General features: G+C 51.5%; 1 protein-coding gene across 3 annotated transcripts in view; it reads left to right on the forward strand.

Moving 5' to 3' along the window:
* PPP2R2C (protein phosphatase 2 regulatory subunit Bgamma) overlaps positions 1-14,655 on the forward strand; it is a 136,744-nt gene that overhangs the window by 65,366 nt on the left and 56,723 nt on the right. The window lies entirely within an intron of this gene.

Here is a 14,655-nt window from a genome sequence, read left to right on the forward strand (position 1 = left end):
CTGGTGGCTCAGTGGTTAAGAACCCGCCTGCCAATGCAGGGGACATGGGTTCAAGCCCTGGTCCGGGAAGATCCCACATGCCATGGAGCAACTAAGCCCGTGAGCCACAACTACTGAGCCTGGGCTCTAGAGCCCGCAAGCCACAACTACTGAAGCCCGCACATCTAGAGCCTGTGCTCCGCAACAAGAGAAGCCACCGCAATGAGAAGCCCGCGCACCACAAGGAAGAGTAGCCTTCACTCGCCACAACTAGAGAAAGCCCGCGTGCAGCAACGAAGACCCAAGACAGCCAAAAATAAAATAATTAATTAAAAACATGTTCTTATGTGCGATAAACTGTATCTACTTCAAGTGTAGAGTCCCATAGTTTTGACAGCTGTGTGTGCTTGTGAGACCACCACCGGGATTAAGAATCAGAGCATTTTCCATCAGCCCCCAAAATTTCCTTGTTCCATTGTGTGGTCCATCCCTGACTACATTCTGTGTCCTGGTGACCACTGACTGGCCTGCTGACAGTGTATATTAGTTTGCACTTTCTAGCATTTCATGTAAATAGAATAATACAGGGCGCACTCTGCCTGGCTTCTTTTACTCCACATAATCATTTTGACGTTCATCCCATTGTTGTATGTATCGATAGTTTGTTCTTTTTTATTCCCGAGTAGTCTTTCATGGTTTGGATCTATCATAATTTGTCCATTCCCCTGTTGATGGGTATTTGGATGGTTTCCAGTTTTGAGCAACTGTGGGTGACGCTGCTGGGAACAGGTGTGTACAAGTCTTTGGGTGTTCGTGGGCTTTCGTTACTCCTAATGGGGAGAAATGGCTGGGGCATATGATAGGCACATGCTTAACCCTGTAAGAAGCTGCCAGGCTGTTTCCCAGAGGGATGGTGTGGTGGTGCGTTCCCACCAGCAGTGAAGGAGATTCTTGGTTGTGCCACATCTTCACCAACTTGATATTATCAGTCTTTTAAATTTTAGCCATTCTGATGGGTGTACATACTGGTATCTCACTGAGATTTTAATTTGCATTTCCCTGGTGACTAATGATCTTCTGAGCGTCTTTTCATGTGTTTCTTGGTCATTCGTATGTTTTGCTTTGAGAGGTGTCTGTCCAAATCTTTTGCCTGTTTTTAATTAGGTGGTTTGTGTTCTTATTATTGAGTTGTATGAGGTCTGTATACATTCTGGATACAAGTGATTTGTCAGATGTATGGATTGCAAATATTTTCTCTCATTCCGTCCTTGCCTTTTTATTTTCATAACAGTTTCTTTCAATGAGCAAAAGTTTTGAACTTTGATAAAGTCCAGTTTACCCATTTTTTCTTTTGTTGTTGATGCTTTTTATGTCTTGACTAAGAACTCAAAGTTGCAATGATTTTCTTTGATATTTTCTTCTAGAAGTTATTTAGCTTTAGCTTTTATACTTAGGTCTCATTTCAACAATTATATTTTGAGCCTTTTCCACATAATTTTATATATGGTGTAAGGTAAGGGCAGATGTTAATTTTCTTCCCCATTTTATCTATTTATTGAAAAGACCATCCTTTCCTCATTGCTTGGGTGCTTTTAACAAAAACCAATTGACCATGGATTGGAGGGTCTATTTCTGGATTCTCTGTTCAATTGACCTATGTGTCTATCCTTTTCCTGTACCACACTGGCGTGATTCCTATAGCTTTATAGTAAATCTTTGAATCAGGTTGGCTAGGTCCTCCAACTTTGTTCCTTTTTTGTAAAATTGTTTTGCGAGTCTATGTCCTGTTCTAATACGAACACATATTCACTCATTCAATCCTTACAACCCTCTGAAGCAGTATTATTTAATGAGTATCGAACCCATTTTACAGGAGAGGGAAACTGAGGTTCAGAGGGGATGAGTAGCTTTCCTAGGTAACTGAGAGGTGGAAGTGAGGTTTGAACCTGGAGTGTCTGGCTGCAGCGTCCTGGTCTTAACCACTAGGCAGTCCTGCCCTCTATTTTGGGTTCTACCCATTCCCTGTACAGACCTCCACCCCAGCACCTGGGCGGCTGGAAAGAGTTTATCAGTTTCCTTGTCCATCTCCCTGTAAGCCGCAGACTCCATGAAGACAGAGACTGTCTGGATATCCATCACTGTGACTCAGCCCTGGGGGGACCTGATGCAGAGCGGACATTTGGTGAATGTTGGGCGAATGAATGGATGAGTGGGTGGACATCAGTCAGCTCTGGCTGGAGGGCCAGGTCCCCACCAGCCCAAGACCTCAGTTGGGAGCTACTGTCCAGATGAAGAAGTAGAGGCAGAATCCTATGGCCTGGGCTGGCAGCAGGGATGCGGAGGCTGCAGCTTTCCTAGGGACACAAGGATCACCAGGTGTAGGGCTGAACCCCACCTCCAGGTCGCCCCGCACCTGCTGTTGAGACAGAGATGCTTAATATGCTTCTAGGAGGGGAGAGGGGAGGGTGAAGGAGGAGGGGAGGGTCTAGGGCCTGCAGGCACCTCCTCCTGGCCAGTGGCCAGCACAGAGTAGACTGGGGTGGAAAGGGGCTCCGCGAAGCTGCAGGAACAGGTTTCCCTCCGAGAGGGGCAGATTGAGGGGAGGGGCGGCTGGAATGGATGCTGCTGTGCCCACCATGCTGCAGGCCCGCCTCCTCTGGCTCCCATATACCTTCCCCCTCCTCCTCCTGCCCAAGCCAGCGAGGTCGGTGGAGGAGACCCACGGGGCACCCGGCTGTCACTGAGGCCCAGTTCCCTCCCTCTGCGCCCACAGCCTCAGACTCGCACAGCACTGACAACATCACCCGGATTTTTTTCCCAGACAGTAAACTTCTGTTTTCTGAAGCTGGGCCCCGGCATTTCCCATGGGGGTGATGGTTGTTCGCAGCTAGGGGGGAGCAGTGGGTGATGTATGGGGGCGTCTGGTCCTGGCATCCGTGATGCCAGGCCAGGTGGGGGCTTGCAAGGGATGGGGAGGGTCCTGCTGATGGAGACATGGGGTTTCCAGGGGCAGGCTGCCCTCGAGGTGCCAGCAGTGGGGCTGCCGGAAGAGTCTCACTCAGATGCCGAAGGCTGGGACTTAGCCCTGAATCAGGTTGTCTCTGCCAGTGTGGACTTGGGACCTCACTTCACCCAGGGTGTGTCAGGGCCATCTCAGCTCAGGAACTATGTGAGCTGGTTGTTCAAGTTTTAGGAGTTTCGTGAGCCAGTTGTTAAACCATGGGTGGCTTGAAGCCCACAGACTCAGCCACGACTCCAAGTTTTCTCCTCCACACCCCCTCCCCGCCCCCGCAGAGCCAGTGGTCCGTGTGCACCAGCACACCGGAGCCTTAGTTTCGCCATCTGGAAGTGGGGTCACAACCTGTAACTGAGGTCCTGGGTGTGAGGTGCTTGAGATGGAGCGTGGAGCCACATGGAAGGGCGGTTACCACGCTGGCCGACAGGAGTCATCCACTCAGCAGTTGCTGAATAACGTGCTGGGAGTTTATGTCTCCAGGAGAAACCCAGGAAGGGAGCCCCAGAGCCCACAGCGGACGGGGCAGAGGAGGGCTCCAGACCTGCCCGGCCCCGCCAGTCCTGCCTGCGGGCGCCTCAGTTTGCTCATCTTTATAATGGGTGCAGGCATCCCTGGGTGGGAAGGGGTGTTGGGTGCAGGGCACCAGGCACGAGACGTGGCCTGGGAGACCATGGCACCATCACATCCCGCGGAGGTGCACGTGGTGAAGGCACCTGGGGCCGGCCTGACCCACTTTACCGTGTTAGGAGCACAGGCCCTGGGGTCCACCTGGTGCAGAGAAGCCACCTGTTCCCAGCAGGAGGACAAGTTCAACCCTCAGAGCCTCGGTTTCCCCACGTGGAAATGGCAGAATGCCACAAACTCCTCGGTCTGCCGCGGGCTAATGCACATGGTAGGTGAGGGTCCTAGCTGGTGCCCAGTGAATGTGACCTCCCCAGGACCCAGCTCCCACCAGGCGGTCAATGTGTAACCAGGATGGGAACACTTCCAAAGCCACTCCTTGTCCTCTGCCCGGTGATCCAAGTGGAGCGGCTGTGCCAACGGCCTAAGGCTGGAGAAGGGAGCTGCAGGAAAGCTGGGACTCTTTCTGCCAGGGAGCCAGGCAGCGAGCCTGGTGGCCTAAGGAGCTCCCACCAGCAAAGTGGGTCCCTTGGAGATGACAGCACCAAAACAAGTGGGCCTGCTGTGTGCCGAGTTCCATGCTGAGCCTCCACCCACAGCATCTAATTTCAGATGCACCCTTGTGCCCATTTTACAGGTGAGGAAACCAAGCCTCCAGAGGTTGAGCTAACAATGGTCTGCAGCCAGTGCAGAGCTGGAGCGCCCCTGCCCATCTGCCTGTCAAGCCCATCCCAGGCTGTTTCAGCCCCTCTCAGGGGGGTGCCTCAGCCACACCTTAACAGGATGGACTGTCACCCTCTACCAGACTGTCACCCAGAGGCTGGGACACGGGGTCTTTCAAGAGGACAGGGGAGGTGTGCAGCAACATGGATGGACCTAGAGATGATCATACTAAGAGAAGTAAATCAGACAGAGAAAGACAAATATCATATGATATCACTTACATGTGGAATCTAAAAAATGATACAAGTGAACTTACTTACAAAACAAGAAAGAGACTCACAGACATAGAAAACAAACTTATGGTTACCAAAGGGGAAGTGGAGGGGGATAAATGAGGAGTGTGGGATTAACAGGTACACACTACTATATATAAAATAGGTAAACAGCAAGGTCCTACTGTGTAGCACAGAGATATATGCACATTATATATACTCAATATAAAATATATATGTAATTTTTTACGTATGTATAACTGAATCACTTTGTTGTACACCTGAAACTAGCATGACATTGTAAATCAACTCTACTTCAATTAAAACAAAAAAATTTTTTTTTAAATAGGAAGGAGTAGGAAGAGCAGGCTGGTTGTCTCCCCCAGGACACGGGACAGACTGGTGGGCGTGGGAGGGGCTGCAAGGTGTCCATTAGGCCACCTCTCAGTTCCCGCAGTCTAGCATTAGGGCTCAGTAAATAATTCTCGAATAAATAAATGGCCCCGCTGGAGTGCCTAAAGGGTGAGGGTCGTGTTGGGAGTGGAGAGACAGAGGGCTGGCGAGGGCCACGGGGAGCCACATAGGGCTCTAGGGAGGGTTGGGGTACGATGAGTTTTCAGTTTCAGCAATGTCCCTCTGGTCACCGGGTGGCCTAGGCCAGGATAAAGACAGGAAACCCAAAGGGGAGGAGGCTGCAGATGTCCAGGAGAGAAGTGACGATGGCCCCGGCCAGGGCAGAGGCAGGAGAGGCAGACAGAGGACCCAGCCAGCTCTGCCAAGCATGACCTCAGCACCCAGCTCAGCGCCTGAGCCCCGTCCGTCTACCTGGCGCAGACACGGGCCTGGCGAGGGGACAGATGGACACACTGATGTGACGGAGCCTGAAGGGTGTTCTTGTCACAGTGGCATTTGGCCCCTCTTGCCCGCCTGCCGGCTGGGGCCTGAGGAACTGATACAGAAAGGATGGGGCCCTCGGGAGCCAGGCACTGGGAGGGCAGAAGCCAGCCCCAGCCAGCTGGCCCGGCCCAGACTCAAGCCATCAGTCTAGATCAGCATCAGGCCTCCATCCCCCTCCTCACATTGCGTTCCCCGCCCTGGCACGGGACAGCATATTACAGTTTGCAGAGCCCTCCAGCATGGGTGGCTCTTACCATCACCACTGCACAAACCGGAAAACTGAAGGATAAAATGACAGCCAAAACTGGGTGGGATTCAGAGCCAGGTTCCCCCCAACAGCAAATTCTCCGTATCTTAAACCTCTCTCTCTCATTTATTAATTCTTCCCCACCCCACTTTCTTTTAAAATCCAGACAGTTCTCTGATTTGGTTTGCATGTGTAATAATAATATACTACTAATTGCAGCTAGTGATTTTTAAGCAGCTTCTTGTTGCCTCCTTAAATACTCCCAATCAACCCTGAGATGACAGTATTATACCCATTTTAGAGATCAGAAAACTGAGGCTCAGAGAATGTCTGTAACTTGCTGAGAATCAGGCAGCCCCACTAAAGTGAGTGCTCTCACTCCCAAACCTCTTAGCACTTTACCAGTGGCTCTCAAACCTCAGGGCATCACTGAAGAACCCATCAAAATGCAGATTCCAGGTGCCAGCAATTCTGATCCGTGGGTCTGAGCAGGGCCCTGGGAATCTTCATCTTTAGGAGAGAAGTCCAGGCAATTGTGCCGTGGGGCCTTCAGGAGCTTGTGCTGAAAGCAGGCAGGCTAGGAGCAGGTGGTCTTCTCTCTGTCCCTTTCACCTTGACCCTGTCCCGAGGCCAGCTGCTGGCCTCAGGCCACCTGGCTGCTTTGAGGGGCCTGGAGGGCCATGCTTCAGTCTGATTTGGGGAGTCATCCCTGCTGTGAGCACAATCCAACCTGGCCTAGCGTCAAACCCAGCAGGCTGACCGGGTCTTGCTGACCACAGGCCAACCCGCAGCTGCCCTGCACCCCTGCCAGGCCCATCTGCCCCTGCGCCAGTCAGGCCAACAGCTACTTAGCAGGGGCCCATCTGGGCTGGCGGGGAGGAGCTGGCAGCCACGGTCCGTGGCCTCCCTCGCACCCTGACCCTCCTGGAGCACCCACTGTAGGGGCAGTGCTGTCCCACCCTTACTCTGGCTCCTGCAGCAGCCCCTCAACCTGCAGAGCTGGGAGCAACCATGGGTCAGGGTTCTGGGGACACAGGGCCATTCTTAGGTGCCCAACCCCCTTCAAGCCCTCTTCTGGGGCCTGCCTTCAAAACCATCATGATCACAATGGACTATTATTCAGCCATGAAAAGGACTGAAGTCCTGGTTCACACTGCCGCATGGGTAGACCTTGGAAACGTGATGCTGAGTGAAAGAAGCCAGACACAAAAGGCCACACACTGTATGGTTCCATTTATGTGAAATGTCCTTAAAGACAGAAAGCAGACGAGCGTTTGCCAGAGGCTGGGGGGAGGAGGGAATGGGGAATGACTGCTGCTAAAAGGTATGGGGTTCCTGTTTGGGGTGCTGGGAATGTTCTGGAATAGATAGTGATGATGGGTGCATAACACACTGAATATACTCAAAACCCCTTAAGTATACATTTTGAAATGGTGAGTTTTATGTTACCTGAATTGCATCTCAGTTTTTTAAATGGTAAAGTAAAAGCAACGACAATAAAACCATCATGTTGCCAACGCCTTTCTTAATAGACGAGGAACCAGAGTGAGGCCCAGAGAGAGGAACTGCGTTAGGCAAGTGAGTGGCAGGGATGACACAGAGGCCCCTGCCATCCCCCACATGCCTGGTGAGCGTCTGCTTCTCTGGTATTTACTTAACAAACCCTTTCCAGCAGTTGCCCATGTGCCAGGCCCTGGACAGGGCACAGAAGGGAAGAGCCCATCTATGTTAGTGAGGGATACACATGAGGATAGGAGTGTCATTAAACCCAAGTTGGATCATGACTTCCCAGCTCAAAATGCTATGTGGTTCCTCTTTCACTTAAATAAAATCCTAAGTCTTTCTTTGCAAGGTTCAGGGACCTGGCGCAGCCCACCTCTCTGAGCTCATGTCCTGCCCCTGTCACCAACACACCCTGCCCTCCTTGCTGAACTGCAACAGACCAATCTCTCTCCTACCTCAGGGCTTTTGCATGTGCTGTCCTCCCAGATATCTGTGTGGCTTCCTCTCTTGCTTCCTGCAGGTCTCTGCTCAAATGCTCCTCTTCCAGGAAGTCTCCCCTGACCTCCCCAGCTAAAACAGCACCTCCAACCCTCCCATCCCTTATCGTACTTTAGCTTTTATCTTAGCTCTTATCTCCTTCCCAGAAATTTGCTTATTGTCTGTTTTCTCCACTAGAGAGTGAGCTTCTTGTGGGGTGTGTACACTGCTGAGTTCCCAGCATTTGCAACAGTGCTTGGGATACAGTAGGTCCTCAATTAATTTTTTAAATTAAACTTCTTATTGTGATAAAATATACATAAGATAAAATTTACCACTTTATTTTTAGGTGTACCGTTCAGTGGCATTAATTAGTCACAGTGCTGTGCAACCGTCACCACTATCCATTTCCAAAACTTTTTCATCATCTCACACAGAAACTCTGTAATTTTCTTTCTTTTTTGAGTCTTTTATCCAAAGTCCACGTTAAAAACATCACACCCTAGCCAACATTTTCCCTTTAAACTATAACTTAAACCACAGCTCCCTATTAATATTCTTTTGAATAATAAATGGACAGTGAACAGATTTACTGAGTGCCTGCCACATGCTAGGTGATATGTGGGTAAACCTTCCAGCAGCCTTGGAGGGTGTGTATGAATGACCATCTCTGTTTCACAGACGATCAAATCGATTCAGAGAGGTGAACTGCCTTGTCCAAGGTCCTGCAGCCAGTAAGAGTGAGATCTGAACACAGATCTTCCCCTTACCAGGCAGTGCCAGAACCATGGAATAACTACACTTTAAGGACCTAACTTCAACCAGCCACAGACCCTCTGGCTGTTCCGTACCCAGGCTTCCCTCTGCTACCCCTCTTCCCAAAGGTCATTATCTGAGCCAAATATTCCCAAGCATCCTCAGCTCTGGCTGACTGACTATATTTTTTATATATATATATATATATATATATATATATATATAATGGGAACCATAACTCAAGGTTCCAACATTCCATTTCACCTGGAGCTCTTGGAGCAGGTGCCGGGATAACGGAAGTGTTTTTCTCAGCCTTTAAGATTAATCAGTACTAGGCCCAGTTTAATGTTTATCTAACTTGTCATCCACTGGGTCTCCTGTTTGGGTGCACTTTCCTTTTCAAAAGCTAGCTTGACGGGGTGCCGTTGGATCCAGGACTCACCCGTTTGGCCCTATGGGACATGGAGAAGATGAGATGAGGCACCGTGGGCAAGTTCCCAGCACAGTGCTTGGCCCTCAGGTTCTTGGTCTGTGTTCCCATTGCCTCTCGTCCTCAGAAAAAGAGGAGGTGACCTGCCCCGAGTCACCAGACAGAAAGAGGTGGAACAGGGACTAGAGCTCGGGTGCAGGGTGGATGTCCCATCAGTGAGCTGGGACCGTGGCTCCTGTGTGATTCCAGGGGGCAGCGTGGCCAGTTCCATCTCCCACCTGTGGGCAGCTGGGGCTCGACACCCCCTTCCTAACGTGAGAGCTCCGGCCCCTCACAGGCAGAGCCGGGGTCTTGGGCCTCCGGGGTGCATCGGTGGGAGGTGGAGGGTGCTACGTGCCCCACGCGAACCCTCCCAAACCTCCCACCAGCCCCTTCACATCTACCTCCATCCAGGTGACCCAGGCACTGTCCAGGGGGACTTGCTTTGGCCCAGCCACGGCATCCCAACTGTCCCCACCCCGCCTCTGACCCCGGCCCGGGAGCTGCCCTCACCCTCCACCAAGTTCAGGCTGCAGGAGGGAACTTCTCACCAGACCTGCTTGGGGATCGGGGACTCAGGCAGGTCCACGCCTTTCCCATCACCCTCGGAGAGCTAAGTGACCCCCATCCAGTGCTGAATGTCTGGTCCCAGCTAACGGTCCAGACTCCGAACCAGACGTGGCCTTTCTCCTTCTGCACCTCCACAACAGGGCCTGTGTGTGCTGGAGGCCGACAGTGGGGAAGGGGACGGGGTCCTGCAGCCTCTCGCTCACCACTGGCCGTGAGCCTGCTGGTGGCTCTCCTGCTCTGGGAGGGCCTGGCCGGTGGATATAGCTGCCCGTTTCTCTCACGGGTCCTGCATTGGGTGGTCTGGAAATTTCCTGCCAAGCTACCTCTTGCGGCGCCCTTGACCTGGGCAGTCAGAGCTGTACATCCAGTGGTTTTCCTCAGCCCCTGGGCACAGTGGCCTCCCTCTGCCACTTTCTCTTTGCCCGCAGGGGAGCCAGCGGGCAGGACTAAGATGACATAAGCCAGCCTGCTCTCTCCTGTCCCCGGGAAGCATGTGGATAAAAGCCATTCGTCTTTCCACATCCCGGGCAGAGTCAGAGTCCAGACCCTAGACCCCTTTTGCTCTCCGAGTCGCAGGCTGGGGTCTCCTACCTTCAGGAAACATACTTTGGAGCTCTGCGAGGGTCTCACTAGGCTTGGGGAGGGAAGGTGGCACCCTCCCCCATTCCCCTCAAAAGGTGTAAGTGGAAACCCTCCCTCAGCATCTGCTTTCTCCCAGGAAATGTCTTCCGATCCCCAGCCATCTCTCTTTTTTTTTCTAATTTATTTTATTTATATTTATTTTTGGCTGCATTGAGTCTTCGTGGCTGCGCATGGGGGTCTACTCTTCGTTGCGGCGCGCGGGCTTCCCATTGCGGTGGCTTCTCGTTGCGGAGCACGGGCTCTAGACGCACAGGCTTCAGGAGTTGTGGCCCACGGGCTTAGGTGCTCCGTGGCATGTAGGATCTTCCCAGACCAGGGCCCGAACCCGCGTCCCCTGCGTTGGCAGGTGGATTCTTAACCACTGCGCCACCAGGGAAGCCCCCCAGCCATCTCTGATTCCTTTAAACGTCTTGAGAAGCACCAGCCTGGGGGTCAAGGTCAAGGGGTAAATCCCAGCCCTCCACACACCAGCTGGGCAGCTTTGGGCAACTTATTAATCCTCTCTGTGCCTCAGTTTCTTCACCTGTACAATGGAAAGAGCACTCGGGTGGCTTCAGCAACACAAGCTGAGACCAGAAGAGTGATTAGGTTGCCGGGGTGAGCTGTGAAAGGGCAGTGCTGCCGTCAGAGCACAGCGTATACAAGGCACCTTGGGTGGGTGGGGATGGGGTGGGGTGTGGGTGTGAGTCCTACTGAAAAACTAGGCTACAGTCAAGAGCTTTTTCTGATCAGGAAAGTCTTTCCTTTGAAATGACTTCCCTGCCTCCAAAAAAGGGTGATCTACAACGCAGAGCTGGGTGGAATGGCCACACTCTACCCAGCAGCCCTTCTGTCTCAGTCAGCTACTGCTGCGTAACAGACCCCAGGGCTCAGTGGCTTCAAACAACAAGCGTGCGCTCCTTCCCCTTAGTCTTTAAGTCTACTGGGCGTCTCCTCGTGTATTGGCAGTGCTCATTCTGACGTGTACGGTAGCTATGGGTCAGGAGGTATCTCTGCTGGGCGTGCTGCCATGTTCGGGGGTGGACTGGCTGTGGGCTGGCCTAGCATGGCCTCAGCTGCGCTGGCTCGTCCACATGGCCTCTCGTCGTCATCCGGCAGGCTTGCTTGGGGTTGTTTCCGTGGCAGAGCAGGGGTCCCAGAGAGAGCAGAAACTGAAGGCCTCTTGAGGCCCAGGCTTGGACCGGCACCCCCTAACTTCCTCTGCATTCTGTTGGCCAAAGCAAGTCACAAGCCAGTGCAGAGTCAAGGATGGGCGAACAGTCTCTGTCGCTGGACGGGAAGAGCCCCGGAATCACATTGTATAAGATGTGGATACAGGAAGCCGCTGATGGGGCATCAACGTTAAGTCTGCCACCTTTGCTTGTTCTGCAAGACCCCACTCCCGTTTTACTGTTTCCAGGAGGCCCTCTTGGATCTCACCTCACCCCATCCTGAAGTGGTCACTTCCCCTGGCCACCTCTTCACCTCCTGTGCATCTCCTTGGACCCAGAGCAGCCCTTGAGAACAGGCTCCTTATCCCCAGGGTCCAGCCTGGCCCCTTCTCTCCAAACCCAGAGAAGATGCTGGGTAAGATGCTTGCTCACAGAGTCCCGACCCGGGCGGACGCTGGGCACACGGAGCCTCCTTCCTCGCACCAAGCTCTTTCATTCAGCAGCAGACAGAACCTGTTTCCTCTCCCACCTCCCTCCTCATCAGCCCTGATGCCTCTGACAATACTAATTAAACGCAGCGATCCCATCAGAAGGATGAAGCTGGGCTTTCCGAGGGCCCTAACTCTGCCGTGAGCTGTGATGCTGATGGATCATTAATGGTGGCGACAGCACTTACAGTGATGAATGGTGAGATGAGCAGGGGGGGCGTCTCCCTGATGAGCAGCTTAATCTCCTCCTCGAATTTGCAGGCCTCTGCCACAATTTCCAGGAAGATTTCCAGTCCACGGAATCCTTTGAATTTTACATAAACCCTAGGAGCACTGTGACCAGGCAGGGATGACAGTTCCTATTTTATGGGTGAGACAGTTAGGGCTCGGAGAGAGCGTGATTTGGATGCGGTCACACAGCTAATATGTACCGAGGCTGGGACTGGAATACCTTCCTCTTGATGAAAAAGACACAAGGGGCACCTGTGAGATCCAGGGGCTGATCCTCCCCACGTGACCCCAGGAGGAGCCGCAGCCCAGGGTGCCACCTGGGTCTGCAGAGCGTTGCCCGCACAGCCTCGCGTTTCTGCTCTGTTCTCTCCGTATGTTGGCTGGGGAAGCTGTGACAAACTACTCAGTGGCTTAAAACAACAGAGGTTTCTTCCCCCGAAGTTCTGGAGGCCGCAAGTCTGAAGTCAAGGTACCCGGCAGGGTCGTGCTTGCTCTGAACGCTGCAGGGAAGGATCTGTCGCAGGCCTCTTCCAGCTTCTGTTGGCGGCCAGCAATCCTTGATGTTCCTCAGCTTGTAGATGCGTCACTGCAGTCTCTGCCTGCGTTGTCACATGGCCTTCCCCCCGTGTGTCTGTGCGCCCATGTCTTTACATGGCCTTCTTCTCAGACACCAGTCGTTGATTTAGGGCCCGTAGAATCCCGTATGACCACATCTTAACTTGATCATCTGCAAAGACCCTATTTCCAAATAAGGTCACAGCGACAGGTACCAGGGGTTAGGAAATCCACATATGTTTGGGGGACCCAGTTCAACCCACAGCATGGTCTTTGCCCATCTCTGGCTCTGGCTCTCACGGTGCACCTGTCACTGGGCTGGTCACTTGGGACACCACCCCTGACTTCTTCCTGAGCCCATGCTGGGCCACAGTGTGGCTTTCTGTCTCCCAAACCAGTTGGCTCTGGGCTTGCACTGTTAGGGCTGCGCCGTACCCAGTCCCAGGGGGTTGACTGCTGCCTCTTTGTCCAGGGGTCCAAGCTGCCTCTTCCAACTCTGCCTTGCCATTTGGGGGACTCCCAGAGCTGCAGCGGAAAGAAAAGGGGACCTCACAAGTAGAAGGGCACCTTGGGTTTTCATGGGGTTGTCATCACCCACAACAGGGAGACTTGGAGCACCCTCATACGTGGGCCTGGCGGACCTCTCCCAGTGGCTGAGTTGTGACCCTGAGCCTGAGACATCAGCTGTTTGGCAACTCGGCCCTGTGGTGCAGGGACCGGGACCTGCCAGGGGAATACACTGCAAAAGCCCTGCCCTGAATGGGACTTTGGGCCAGTGCCTCACCTCTTGACCAAGCTCCTTATCTGTAAAGAGAGAGTGATGGTAGGGCAGTGGGCTTGTCCTGAGATTCAATCACTGGTCCGTGGAGAGCTTTCACCAAAATGTCTTTATTTGCCCTTTATCCTTGAAGTATAATTCCACTGGATACAGAAGTCTGGGTTTACAGGTTTTTAAATTTCCCTCCATCACTTTAAAAGCCTTCGGAACTCTGTTATTTCTGATGAGAAATCAGCAGTTATCTGAGTCTTGGAGCCTCTGAATATAATATGTGGTTTTTGTTCTACCTGCTTACAAATTTTCACTTTTGTTTTGGCTTTCAGCAGTTTGATGGTTAGGTGTGATTTCTTGGTATTTTTCCTACTTGGAGTTAGCTGAGCTTCCTAAATTTGTAAATTAAAGTCTCTTACCATATTGGGGCATTTTTCAGTCATGATTTCAAGTCTTTCTTCTACTCTATTCTCTCCTCTCCTTCTGGAACTCCAAGTGCACGTAGACATTGGATGTTTTCCGGCAGATCCCTGAGGCTCTGTGCTTTATCTTTTTAAATTTATTTTCTCTCTGTTCTTCAGGTTGCATAATTTCTATCGATATATCTTCACGTTTACTAACTCTTTCTTCTGTCATCTCAAATTTCCTGTTAAGCAATTCAGTGATTTTCATATGTGGTATTTTTCAGTTATAGATTGTCCATTTAGCTATTTTTAAAATAGTTTCTATTTCTCTGGTGAAATTTCCTTTCTTTTCATGCAGTGAAAGCAAATTTTCCTTTATATCCTTGGCCATAGTTATAATAGCTACTTTAAAAATCTGCATTTGCTAATCCCAGGATCCCGGGAACTTCAGGGTCTCTTTCCTTGATTGTCTTTTTATTCAGTATGAGCGATATTTTCCTATTTCTTTGTATATCTTCGTATAATTTTGGAGAATATCCTGGGTGTTGAGAATGACAATACCATAGAGACTCTAGATGTTTAGTATGTCCCTCCAAAGAGTGGTTTTGTTTTGTTTTGCATTTGTAAGCAGTTAACTTGGTTGAACTCAACTTCGAACTCTGTCCCAGCACAAATCCTGGTTCATGTCTTTTAGCCTTAGCAGCTCTGCCTGGGGTCTATCGTGTGTACGTGTGCAATTTGCAGCCAGCTAAAGATTGGGGCAGAGTTTATGTGTTGCATTTGGGGACTGCTCTTTAGACCCCATTTCCAGGATTAAATACCTCATTTTACAGCTACTAGGATTTCCCCAGATTCTGTCTTCTGGTTTATAGAGCCTAAAGGATGACTTTCTATCTGAGTTTCAGTAGCCACGTGGCACAGACTGGGACCTGTCCTCAGGCTGAA

Source organism: Globicephala melas, chromosome 5 (genome assembly GCF_963455315.2).
Source record: "Globicephala melas chromosome 5, mGloMel1.2, whole genome shotgun sequence".
NCBI classification, from domain to species: Eukaryota; Metazoa; Chordata; class Mammalia; order Artiodactyla; family Delphinidae; genus Globicephala; species Globicephala melas.